Below are 13,499 nucleotides of genomic sequence, written 5' to 3'. Positions count from 1 at the left end.
TTGATGGGCTAAATGGTATTTCCACACGGCAGAGAGTCTATGATTCTGTCCAGATGTGATCTCGGTCAGGTGCAACACCTCTCTGGATTTATATATTATGATCTTTCCATGCCTTTCAATATTTTATTCACTGTTTTAACTTCCTGGGAACATTGTACTAATGATATTTATGAAATGTTCACAAAAGTCCTCTAGATATCTCCCCTTCCCATGACCTCTACTACATTCTCAGATGACACATATTCCTCATCAACTTTCCCTCTGCTCAAATTGCAATCGTCTTTATTAAATTAAATCTGCAACATTAGTCAAAATATTTTCTTTTTATTACTGCGATCGTGGGAATTAAAGGCAGCAATAAATATAGAGACCACAGCTTTATCCTGGATGAGGAAGGTCATCACTCCATCTTCATACAGACGTTAATAATTGGTGAACACCCTGATATTGCAACATCTGATTGCTTCATCAATGATTTCTAGATTTTAGCCCCCACTGCTCAATGCAGAAATTAGTGCTGTGTGTCAATCATTCTTCATGTGTTGCAGAATTCCAGACATAAATTCTCAAATTGCTTTTCCTCATTTTAAACCAAGCTGTCCAATCTCATAAATTTAATATTCTGAGTAAAATCACATTCTATAACCGCATAAGATCACCTCTCAAAATGAACTGGTCTGCAGCCTGAAAAGTACAATTTCTTGAATCTTTCCTCATAACTCAAAACCCCAATTCTAGGGGTCAGTCTTGTGGCTCCTAGCATTACAGTCTCCAGTATCCATGTGTCTGTCTGTCTTGTTGGGAAGAACTGGACGCAGTAGTTAAGGTAAGGTCTGACCACAGTGCTGTAAAGTTTGATGACCATTCCTTCTGATATCTATTCTACAGTTTTGTGATCCAATTGATGAGGCTTATGAACTTGGTGAAACACAGAAAGCATGACACAATCCAAGAGAACGCAGCCTGTTTAACTGACTCACCAAGGAACACCTTCAACATTCACCACTTCGGCAAGTGTCCTGCAAGAGCACTTTCCAAAACTGCATTCCCCACAACCAAGCTAAAGCAGGCACCAGGCAGAAAAGAAAGTTGATTTACAAAGCAAAGAATTTCAGGTGCTGGAAGGTTGAGATGGAAATCAGGAAATTCTAGAATTATTCAACAGGGCAGACATATTCAACAGAGAGATGAATAAGATTAACATTTCAGCTCAACGATGATCCTTCAGGAAGGAATTGGAAATCTTCATCAAGGGACAAGGGTACTGAGGGTGGAGAGTTGGAAATGGATTTTGCAAAGCAAGTCGGTGGGAATCCACATTTTGTTTATAAAGACATGCATAAAATGGTGGGAAGGAAAGAAGGGAGGGTGTTGTTTTCAGGGGGCAACTTGGGGGCACTCCAATTACACACAGCATCATGCTCAACTGCTCTGCAAAATCCATCCCAACCAAAGACTTCCAAACCTTCCTCGACCCAATATCCAGGATTTATAGATTCCTTGGTCCCACATGGGGCCTTGCCTGCAGTACCAGCAGTGCCCACCACTGAGCTTGTGGCACTGCTGACACTGGTGGAATGGCTGGTCAATCGGATACTCTTGCTAAGGATGGCACCTCTTCCTGCTGGTGATTGGCATGAGCCCCATTATTAGGAAATTTATCCTGCCCACTGCACTGTAAGGCTGCAGGGAATGGATAAATCACATCCTGTTGACTGTCTTCTTAGCCAGCAATACTCACATTCCACAAACAAACAAGAGAAAGAGTCACAGAATCATAGATTGTTACAGTACAGAAGGTGGCCATTCAGCCCATTATGTCCACACTGCTTCCCAGCAAGCATTATGACTCCTGCCACACACCCATTCCTCACACCCTTTTTCCAATCAAATAATCACCAATACCTCAATTGACTCACCATCACATTTCAAAGCAGTGCACTCCAGACCTGAACGTGAAAAAGATCTTCTTCATTACATTTGCAAATCACTTTAAATCTGAGCCATCTCATTCTCGATCCTTTCACAAAGGGGAACAGTTTCTCCCTATCTACTCTATTCAGACCTCATATGAGTTTGGCAATGTCTGTCACATCTTCTCTTGACCCCTCCTCTCCTCTCTAAGGAGAATGACCCAATCTGTCCAATGTATTCTCATACATTAAGTTTCTCATTTTGGAATCATTTTTGTCGATCTCTTCTGCATTCTTCCAAAGTGTTCACATCCTTCCAATATTGTAGCATTCACAACAGTGCTCAGCACACCTGGTGAGGATTAACAAATTTCTTATACAAGTTCAACATAACCTTCTTGCTATTATACCCTAATAACTCTATTATTAAAGCCCAGGATACCATATGCTCTCTCTACATGTCCTACTATCTTCAATGATCTGTGAAAAGCTGCCCAGACCCCTCCTGCACTTCTTAAGTACTGCACCCCTGACATTACAAATGTTTTCTCTCCCCAAAATGGATCGTCTCAAACTTCTTGCATTGAGCTTTACCTGGAAGCTACCTGCTCACTCCACCAACATATCTGTGAACTTGTGGACTTTTCAACTCTCTTGCTTAGAGTTTACAATCCTTCCAAGGTTCATGTCATCTCCAAACTTTGAAACTGTCCCTTACAAGACAAGGTCTATACCCTGCAAATAATGCAGGAAAAGCAGGGCTCCCACGACTGATGTAAAACAAGGAACTATGGATGTTGGACATCTGATCAAAAACACAAACTGAAATTGCTGGTGAAACCTAGCAGCTACGGTACATCTCTGGTGAGAAAGTGGAGTTACCATTTCTCGATGATGAGACCCTGGACTTGAAACATTAACTCTGCTTTCTCCCTACAGATGCTGCCAGACTTTCTGGGTTTCACCAGCAATTTCTGTTTTTGTTCCAATCCCGATCTCTGGAGAACTCCATTACAAGCCTTCCTACAACCCAAAAAATATTTGGTGATCACTATTCTCTATTTTCTTTCACCCAGCCAATTTTGTATCCAGACTGCTATTATCTCCTTTATACCATGAGCTATAACTTTCTTCATAAGTCTGCTGTGTAACATTGCTTAAAGTGAGTTTTGAAAGTTCATGTACACCACATCAATGACATTACCCTCATCGATCCTTTCTATTACCTCTTCAAGAATTGTCAGCCATGATTTGCCTTTTAGAAATCCACGCTGACTGTTCCTAATTAACCCACATATTTATCTATGCCTCAACTGATTCTGTCATTAATATTTGTTTCCAGATTTTTATCCACCACTGAAGTTAAACTGAATTGTCTGTCATTGCTGGGCTTACCTTCACAGGTTTTTTTTACAAATAAAGGCGAAACGTCTGCAATTGTCTAACCAGTCAGCACCTCCCCTGAGTTTAGGGAAGGCTGGAAAATTATGGTCAGTGGTGCTTTAATTTCTACACTTGCTTCCCTAAATGTTCTTGGATGCATGACACCTGCTTCTGGACCTTGTCAATTTAAGTATTGATTGCCTACTCAAAACTTCTTCCTGGTGAATATTGATCTTTATCGTGATAGACCTTCCTCCTCCATTACTATAACTGGTGTCGCTTCCATCTCCTTGGTAAAGACAGATGCAAGGTATTCAGTTAACGCCTTAGTCATGTCTCTTGTCTCCATATGTCCTATATTTCAACTTGTGGGCCAAGTGCTGGAAAGTGAGATTAATGTAGAATTAATATAATTTTGGTTGTACAGACTTGAGGGCCAAAGGTCCTCTTCTGTACTATAGGATTCTATGATTCACTGTGTAAACCACCTTTTTTACCCTAATTGACTCAACTCCTCATTTTGCTATTAATGTGCCTATAGAAGACTTTGGAATTCCTTGATATGTTTGGCTGACAGTGCTTTCTCATCAGTTAGTACATTTGGCTGGACAGCTGTCTTGAAATGCTGAGAGATGTCAGAGGTGCGTTTCAATTCCTGCACCAGCTGAAGATACCACGAAGTATCAACCTCTCCCCTTCCCTGAGGTGTGGTGATTCTCACATTAAACCATCACTCGTCGCCTCTCTGTGGCCCAGTAGACCCATGGTGGCTTTACCTCTGACCTTAATCTTCTTATTAAACCCCCTTCACTTCTCCAATATGCTTTTCATTTCCCCTTTGAACCTTAGTGTTCTGCTTGAAGTTTTTGTCTTGACACTCATCATAACCTCACTTTTTCTTCTTCATTTTGTATTCTATCTCCTTTGTTCATCCTCAGAGCTCTGGATTTGTTTGTTCTCCTTTTGCTTTTTGAGGGAACATACCTTGATTGTACCTGAATCATGTCTATTTTAAACATAGCCCTTTGTTCAGTGACTGTTTTTCCCACCATAATTTTGTTCCTGTCTCTCTGGCTCAGCTCCATTCTTTGCCCATTGAAGTCAGCTCTCCTCCAGTTAATTCTTCTTATTCTGGACTGCCAATTATCCATTTTTATCACCATCCCTGGTCCAAAACCAAACCAGCAGTGGGGTTCTAAATGCTGGGAGCTTATTTAGACTGAACTTAATTCTTTGTGATTTATGAAACAGTGTCTCATTTTACTGAGTATCCTTGTCTAGAGAGGGTTGATTGCTCATGTGGAAACATAGCAAATGACTAAGCTACAACTTACCTGTGTTACAAACAGAAGGCCAAGGAAATAAAATAACAAACAAAGACCAGCTGTCAGATAAAGACGCTTTGGCCTAAGGAACTCAGGAAACTGGTCCAGCAGGCTTGTTATTACTGTTTCTATTGAAAACAAGAGTTATCAGTGATTAATTAATGATTTATACCAAGTCTTAGATAAATCCACCACCAGAGAAATGGCAGCCAAGAGAACTGAAGGAGCCAATGGGGAGAGATTTCTCTGTCTATGGGCAGAATTGTATAAGAGCAATGTTTGGAAAATGGAGGCTTGCTAATGTCTCCTGAAAGTAACTCACCATCTCAGGGTGGGTGATAGAAGATTCTGAGATGTGGGCTATAGGCTGTGATTCAGTGGGAATGACAATATTAGGCATTTGGTTCAACAATGTGTGGGAGAACTCTCTCAGATTGTATTGCAGAAGAGTTTGCAACACTGATTGGGAAGATTGTACCTTTGCTGTTTCTGATGCCAGGCAGTTCATCTGGTTTATTTTTCCTATCGGAGCAATGAGCCACAACTGAGTGGCTTGCCACTTTATTTCAGAGAGGCTTGTTGTTTCATGCCTCACAATTAATATGTTACCACAGCACTGTGGGGCAGCAAGGTTGCTCAGTGGTTAGCATTGCTGCCTCACAGTGCCAGGGACCCAGGTTCAATTCCAGCCTTGGGTGCCTGTCTGTGTGGAATGAGTGTGGGTTGTGATGTCTGCATGGGTTTCCTCCGGATGCTTGGTTTCCTCCCACAATCCAAGGATGTGCAAATTAGGTGAGTTGGCCATGCTAAAATGCCTGTAGTATTAGGTGCATTAGTCAGGAGTAAACGTAAGAGAATGGGTCTGGGTGGGTTACTCTTCGGAGGGTCGGTGTGTACCTGTTGGGCTAAAGGGTCTGTTTCCACACAGTAGGGAATCTTATCTAATATAATAACCTGTAAGACATTATATAAACCCTGCATAATTATGTGACTTAAGAGCAGAAAGGTCTCAGAAACTATCTTGACTTGGGCCACTTCAAGCATGACATACTGACAAACTGTGCTGCATGTTGTAATTGAGTACTTTCATACTCACCGAGAAGCGTACATGAATATAATGTTTGCATATAACAGTGAGCTGCAATAAATATTCTGTTGGATTCTTTAATAACATAAAGCATTGAAGCAAAATGCACATCAAGGATTCCAGGGTCTAACATATGATTATGGTTCTGAGGTTTTCAAGAAGGTCTCTCACACACAATCTTCTTCTATAAAAGGCATTAGGTGTCAGATGGGTTTTTCTGACACAATGATAGCTCTACAGTCAAAATTACTGACAGCAATGTTATTGCATCCAGGTTTATTTGATTGAATTCAAATTCCTCAGACACTGACGTGAAACACAACCAGAAACTATTGGAAACACTCTGCAGGTTTGGCAGCATCTGTGGAGAGAAAGCAGAATTAACATTTCAGATCCAGTGACCCTACTTCAGAATGCTGTTTTTTGAAGAAGGGTCACTGGACTCAAAACATTAACTCTGCTTCCTCTCTACAGATGCTGCCAAACCTGCTGAGTTCTTCCTGCAATTTCTGATTTCCAGCATCTGCAGTTCTTTTTTGACATAGAGGTGAGGGTTGATCTCATGTCTCCAGGTCATTTATCCAGGCCTCCAGATTAGTCTGTTAACTGAATCACAACATAATTGCTGCTCAATACATTTTAACAAATCCTGTTCCTGATGAAAAGGGTCTAGATGTACATCAAAAATGATAGTTATTATATTGAGACACCTAGAACTTGGCAGCAGAAACAGAAATATGAGTTGTATGATACAACAGAAAGAACAAGGAAAGGGGAAGCAATGGCCTAATGGTATTATTGTTGGACTGTTAATCCAGAGATTATATCCAAGGGACCCAGGCTCAAATCCTAATGTCTTTTAGAGACATTATTTCCTAATGTCTTTTAGAGAAGGAAGCTGCCATCCTTACTTGGTCTGGCCTAGATGTGGCTCCAGACCCGTTGCAATGTGGTTGACTCTTAACTGCCATCTGGGCAATTACAGATGGGCAATAAATGCTGCCTAGCCAGCAATGATCTCATCCCATGAATGAATGAAGGAAAACAAAATTGTGAACAGCGACTGAACATGAATGCAGATTTTTAAAAAACATGAATTCCACTGTAAATCTTCCAGATGTTAGGTAACAATGACCTGAATATTTCTTTCCTACAACTTGGAACACACTTCATTCAACCAAGCTGAGGTTTCATTCAGACATTGTGGAGAATTTGACTATAGAGTAATATTGTTTTCTCATGCATTACAATCATCAGCAGTAGTTCCAAACATAATAGCTTAGATAAGTTCCTTTTATAAAAGTAGAAAGAGATTGGTTAAATTAAGTAACATTATTGTTGAACTTAAAAGATGTCATTCTTACCAAAACTTGCAAACAGTGTGTCAAGTCCCAAAGTGAGCAGCATGAAGAAAAATAAAATGGACCATAAAGTTGCCCATGGCAACTGTGCAAGGGCCTCTGGGTAGGCAATAAAGGCCAAACCAAACCCTGAACAATGGATACAAAACAAATGATAATATTAGTCCTGCATACAATCAACACACACTGCTACATTTAATTCCGTATAGTCACTGATGTTGAGGCAAATTCAAAACGTCTCAGCTGAGACATTCCAATTACTTCTGGAACCTACCATGTGGCACACCCTGAATATAAGGATGAATGTATGGGCATGAGATCAGTAATTCAGAATGGTGAGATTGTGACATCTTAATTGTGAACTGGATATGTCGAAGGCCAGTAATTTCATATCTCAAACTATGTTAAATCAGTTCTATACATTTGTTGAATAATGCCTACTTTCAATGGGAATCAATAATTTTAAAGAAACTTGTTTTTTTATAGGTATTTTTATTGAAAATTTAACATTTTTACAAGTTTACAAAATAAAAAAACCCAAGCATAAACATTGATATACAATTAAATCTTAAATAAATAATAACCAAAATTTAACAAAAAAAACCAACAAAAAAAAACTCAACTAACTACTAATCTAACCTACAACTAACCAGAGTGCAGAATTAAGTCTCTTACATTATTCAAATAAGAGAAACAAAAACCCAACGGATAACACAGAAATTGGGTACTGAGATACATACTGGGAATGTATTAACATCATATGTAACAAAACCCGTATTCGTGCGGGATTCCTCTCCCAAGGGGCCACGGACCAGCCAGGTTCGCCATTTCAATTACATAAAAGCCCTTGTTAGGACGGCCGAAATATATGTATTTATATAATTCAAGAAGGGCTGCCATATTTTATGGAATAATTTGGTCTTTTGGTGCACCATATTTGTAAGGAAATCAAGGGGAATACATTCCATAACTAATCTGTGCCAAATTGAAAGTCCAGGGGGGCCCTCAGCCACCCAGTTTACCAAAATATTTTTCCTTGCGTAGAAAGAGAGAATAGAAAATAATCTCTTCCCGTGCATATCCAGGGAGGGTAAGATCGAAAAGCCCAAAAGGAGAGATACAGGGTCCACTCTAATTTCCGTTCCTAAGATTTCTGTCAGAGCAGTTGCTACTTTAGTCCAATATCTACGCATCTTATGACAGGTCCATAGGCAATGTACAAAAGTGCCCACCTGTATTTTACATTTGAGACACATCGGAGAAGTTCCTGCCTTAAATTTTGCCAATCGATCCGGTGCTATATGGGCCCTATGAAGTATCTTCAGCTGAATGGCCTGAGTTCTGTTGCAGATGGTGATTCTTCTGGAATTTTCCCAAATGTCATTCCACGTTTCTATAGATATTTCTAGTCCGAAATCCTGATCCCATATTTTAAGCAGATTGTCTATATCTCCCAATACTTCACCATGTAGTAAATGATAAATAGTACTGATGGAAGATACCCCCATTGGCCATAGCATTCTACATTCTCTATCTGATTTATAAAGACTATCTAATAACGTAGTCTTCTTCTGTATGTAATCTCGAATTTGGAAGTATTGAAAGAGGTTTCCATTAGGTAATCCGAATTTCTGATGCAGCTGTTCAAAAGACATCAGGATCCCTTCTTTAAGTAGACCCCCTAAACAACAGATACTCCTGGATCTCCAGAGTTTGAAAGTGGCATCTGTAAACCCCAGTTGAAATCCCCATGCTCCCACTATCGGAGCATAGGGGGATGTTTTATGTGAGTTGCCCTCATTTTGCCACATTATATTCCAAGCTTTAATTGTGTTCAGTATTATAGGGTTTTTACAGTGATCCGTAATGATTTTCCTCTTGTCTGAAAATAAAAGGTTAATAAGTGGGCATTTTACTTGAGAAGCCTCAATGTCCAGCCAGATTGATTGTGGGCCAGACAAGACCCAATCAGCTATGTAACTTAATAGGGAACTTAACTGATATTTCCTAAAATCTAGGAAATCCAATCCTCCCCTTGCCTGTGGAAGCTGTAGCTTCTTCAGCTTAATGAGGGGCTGTCTATGATTCCAAATAAAGAAAACCAACCAACCATATAATTTACGTAGTGCCAGCCTCAGCAGCGTCACCAGAAGCATTCTCATAGGGTATAGGAGACGGGGCAGGACATTCATTTTAATTAGTGCTATTCTACCTAGCCAGGAAATTGGAAGGTCTCCCCATCGCTGGAGGTCCTGCCTTACCCTTTCCAGTAAATGCACAAAGTTAGCCTTGTATAACTGACCAAATGCTGGGGGAATAAAAATGCCTAATTATAAAAAAACCTCCAGGGACCACCGAAAGGGAAAGTGGGATCCATCCAATAAGTGGGATATACTAGCAAGGCCACCCATTGGCAGAGCCTCCGATTTTGAGAAATTAATTTTATAGCCTGAAAATACACTAAATGTATTAATAACTTGGATTAAGCGAGGCACGGACATCAAAGGATTACTGAGGAATAGAAGAACATCATCTGCATAAAGGGTAATTTTATGTTTACCTGTACCAATCCTTGGGGTCCTTATATTAGGGTCAGCCTGTGTAGTTTCTGCTAGTGGCTCAATTACTAGCGTAAATGGCAATGGCGAGAAAGAACATCCCTGACGGCAGCCCCTATCCATACTGAAGTTATCCGAGCCTAATCCATTGGTAATCACAACTGCTTTGGGATCACTATACAGTGTTGAGACCCATTTGGTAAACACCTTTCCAACGCCAAAGCTTTCCAATGTGTAAAACAAATATGACCATTCAACCCTGTCGAATGCCTTTTCCGCATCTAATGAGACTACTATTCCTGGTATCTTTCCCTGATGGCAGGCTTGAATCACATTCAAAACCCTTCTAACATTATTGGATGATCTACGGCCCTTAATGAACCCTGTCTGATCCTCCTTTATGATATGTGGCAATACCCTTTCTAGCCTCAATGCTAACGTTTTAGAGAGGATTTTAAAATCTACATTTACAAAGGATATTGATCTGTATGACGCACAATCTTCTGGGTCCTTTCCTTTTTTAAGGATAAGAGAGATATTTGCCTCTTTCAGTGAAGGTGGGAGACAGCCCTGACTGTATGAGTAGTTATACATGTCCATAAGTGGACCAGCCAATATTCCTGTAAATTCTTTATAGAATTCAGCTTGAAAGCCATCTGGGCCAGGTGCCTTACCGCTCTGAAGTTGCCTGATTGTGTCAAGTATTTCTTGGATTGTTAGGGGAACATTCAAGACCGATATCTGTTCCTGAGTTAGGTCCAGAAAGGTCAAGTTTTTAAAAAATGATTGCATCCTCCAAGTCCTGTCTTCACAATCCTGCGATTTATATAAATCAGAATAAAATTTTCTTAAGATTGCGTTAATCCTTTTACGATCATGAGTAAAAATACCAGTTCTTTCCTTGATAGACGTGATATTTGAGGGGCCTTCTTTTTCCTTGCAAGAAATGCTAAGTATTTACCAAATTCATATGACCTTTGTTTTGCAAATAATATTTCCCTCTTAGCCGTTTGGGTAAGGGTGGTGTTTTGAGCTGTCCTAAGGGCTGTAATCCTTTGCAATTTGATAATAGAAGGTCTGTCAGCGTATGCTGTTTCAGTCGCTTTTAAGCGAGCTTCGAGCAGACGCTGTTGTTCTCCCTTTAATTTTTTCTGGATCGCTGAGTATGAGATGATCAAACCTCATGCATAAGCTTTGATGGTCTCCCACATCATTGATTGGTTGCTAGCCGTACCTAAATTAATTTCTAAAAAAGTTTTAATTTCTTGAGAGATGTACTTTACAAATTTACTGTCTTTCATCAGGAAGGGGTCCATACGCCAATGCCAGGGTGATGTCTCATTGTTCCTCGCCTTGATTTCCATATATACAGCAGCGTGATCAGAAATTGTAATACTGCCTATTTTACAGGATGATATGGAATTTTAAAAAATTGAGGGGCAAAAAACAGATCAATTCTGGTATGGCATTTGTGTGGATTGGAGTAAAAAGAAAAATCTCTGCCCTGTGGATGAAGGCATCTCCATATATTTACTAGTCCTAACTTTTTGTTCAAATCCACCAATTGTCTAGATCTGGGAGATACTCCTGCAGTACTCTTAGGAATCCCATCTATTTCCAGATCCATAATACAATTAAAGTCTCCCGCTATAATTGGATGACGGGCACCAAGAGCCATCAACTTTGAGAAGGCTTCCATTATAAATTTAAAAGGAAGTGCCGGGGGCAATACAAATTTAAAATCCCATATTCCTCTCCATTTATAAGGGCTTTAATCAGAATATATCTTCCAGATTCGTCTTTTATCTGATTTAGGATTTTGAAAGGGAAATTCTTTCGAATAAGAATAACAACTCCCCTGCGTTTTGAGCTAAAAGAAGGAAAAAAGGCCTGATCAAATCCACCCTGTCGTAATTTCAAGTGTTCTTTATCCAATAAGTGTGTCTCCTGTAGGAGAGCTATATCAACCCTTTCTTTCTTGAGGTTTGATAATATTTTCTTCCTTTTGACTGGTGAATTACTCCCCTTGACATTCCAGGTGCACCACTTAACCGACTGATCAACCATAATCGTCCAGGCAAATCCGAGACCCCTCGGGAGGGGAAACCCTATCCAGAACATCCCGAGCATAGAGCATATAAAATTCACAAAAATAAAGGCTCTCTAATACACTCACAACAGTAAAATAAAAAAACTATTTCGAAATAAAAAAAATATAAAACGTATTTAAATGGAGATTTTTCCTCTTGTTCCCGGGGGTATCACTTCCTTTCCAAAAGTCTATTGTATCCCCTCAAAACCAGTGCCCCACCCTTGACCCAGGCGCCCCTCAATAGGATGAAGAAAATTCAAATATACTACAGAACTAGAATTAACAGTGAGCACCCTACGGACCCACCCACCCCACCCACACCAACACCTGGATATATTTGGTAATGTTAATACCATGTATAAACATATATAACTATGAAATTACAACCTCAACAAGTAATAATTAAATATAATAATACAAAATAACAAGGGAAAACAACCCCGTTCCTAGAAACAGAGGTAAAATAGTATAAGGTAACCACCTCCCTCCAACAACATTAACTAGACCCCCCAGCCTATATATATATTATTTATATATATAAAATTTAAAAAAAACAAGGAGGTGGAGAAAATCGTTCAGTAGAGAACAAATAAATAAATCCCTCTCCCCACCCCCTAAGATAATATTAAACAGTAAGGTAAAAAAATGATTAATATATTAAAAAAAAGTGAGGGTGGGATGTAAACCGGAGTGGGGGGAAAGCAAACCAACATCAATTGTGTCTTACAATTTATCTAAGAGAGTCCCAAAATTCCTTGGTCTTTTCCAGCGATCCGAAGTTATACATGGACCATTCATGGTTAAAGCGTAGCGTCGCTGGGTAGCGCAAGGAGTACTGAATACTTAAGTCCCTTAAACACTTCTTCGCCTCGTCAAACGCCTTCATCTTTCAGACCAGAGCTGGGGAAAAGTCCTGGAATAACATGATCTTGGATCCTTTATAGATTATGGCTTGGAGATCTTTTCCAAGATTTCTGGAGGATTCTAAAAGTATCTGCCTCTCCTTATAACTCTGCAGCCGGAACAGGACCGGGCGAGGACGCTGGTTTGAGCCGGATCCGCGTATTGCAACCCAGTAGTCCCATTCCACCCTTACCTGGCCTGATCCAGCCTCCAGATTTAAAAGCTGTGGAAGCCACTGTTCAAGGAACACTGTAAGCTGGCCTTCCTCTTCCCGTTCGGGAAGGCCCAGCAAATGAATATTTTTTTGACAGCCTCAATTCTCGAGGTCGTCAATGTGATTCTCTAAGGTCCAGACTCGCTGTTCGAGAATCCGGACCTGATTCACGGCCGATTGTGCTGTAGTTTCGGAGGTCCCGGCCTTTTGGGGTTAATTTGGATCACAAAAATGATTTAAATTAGATTTAAAATAGGTATGAATGTCAAACTGAGTGCACATTTGTAACAAACCATCTTATACTTAAATGGTGAGGCTCCAGATGCTCCTTGTTATTTATGTGTAAATTCCACAGCAATTTCTGACTGCACTCAGAGGTTCAGAGAAATATCTCTAATATGCACCACTCTGCTGTTACAAAAATGGTATCTCCTGACATTTACAAACTTGGCTCAGTGTGAAATTACCTATTACATGTGTAGAGTCACATTATTATTGTTGATGTGGAAGAAGGGTTTGGGGGGAAGGGGGAGAAGATCAACTGAAAGGCAGGATCTTAGCTCTCAGCAGCTCCCCCTAGTCCTCCCATCTACATGAAGTAGTGTCCTTCAAAAAAGTGTTGATGCCTTTAGATGAATTCCCCCTTCTTGGATGCCCGATAGG

At 40.1% G+C, this 13,499-nt stretch overlaps 1 pseudogene; it reads left to right on the top strand.

The window, feature by feature from the left end:
• Window positions 1-13,499, top strand: part of LOC132820027 (sodium- and chloride-dependent neutral and basic amino acid transporter B(0+)-like) — a 640,602-nt pseudogene that overhangs the window by 401,234 nt on the left and 225,869 nt on the right.

Source organism: Hemiscyllium ocellatum, chromosome 11 (assembly GCF_020745735.1).
Source record: "Hemiscyllium ocellatum isolate sHemOce1 chromosome 11, sHemOce1.pat.X.cur, whole genome shotgun sequence".
Classification (NCBI taxonomy): Eukaryota; Metazoa; Chordata; class Chondrichthyes; order Orectolobiformes; family Hemiscylliidae; genus Hemiscyllium; species Hemiscyllium ocellatum.
This window is presented reverse-complemented; position numbering and strand designations above follow the sequence as displayed.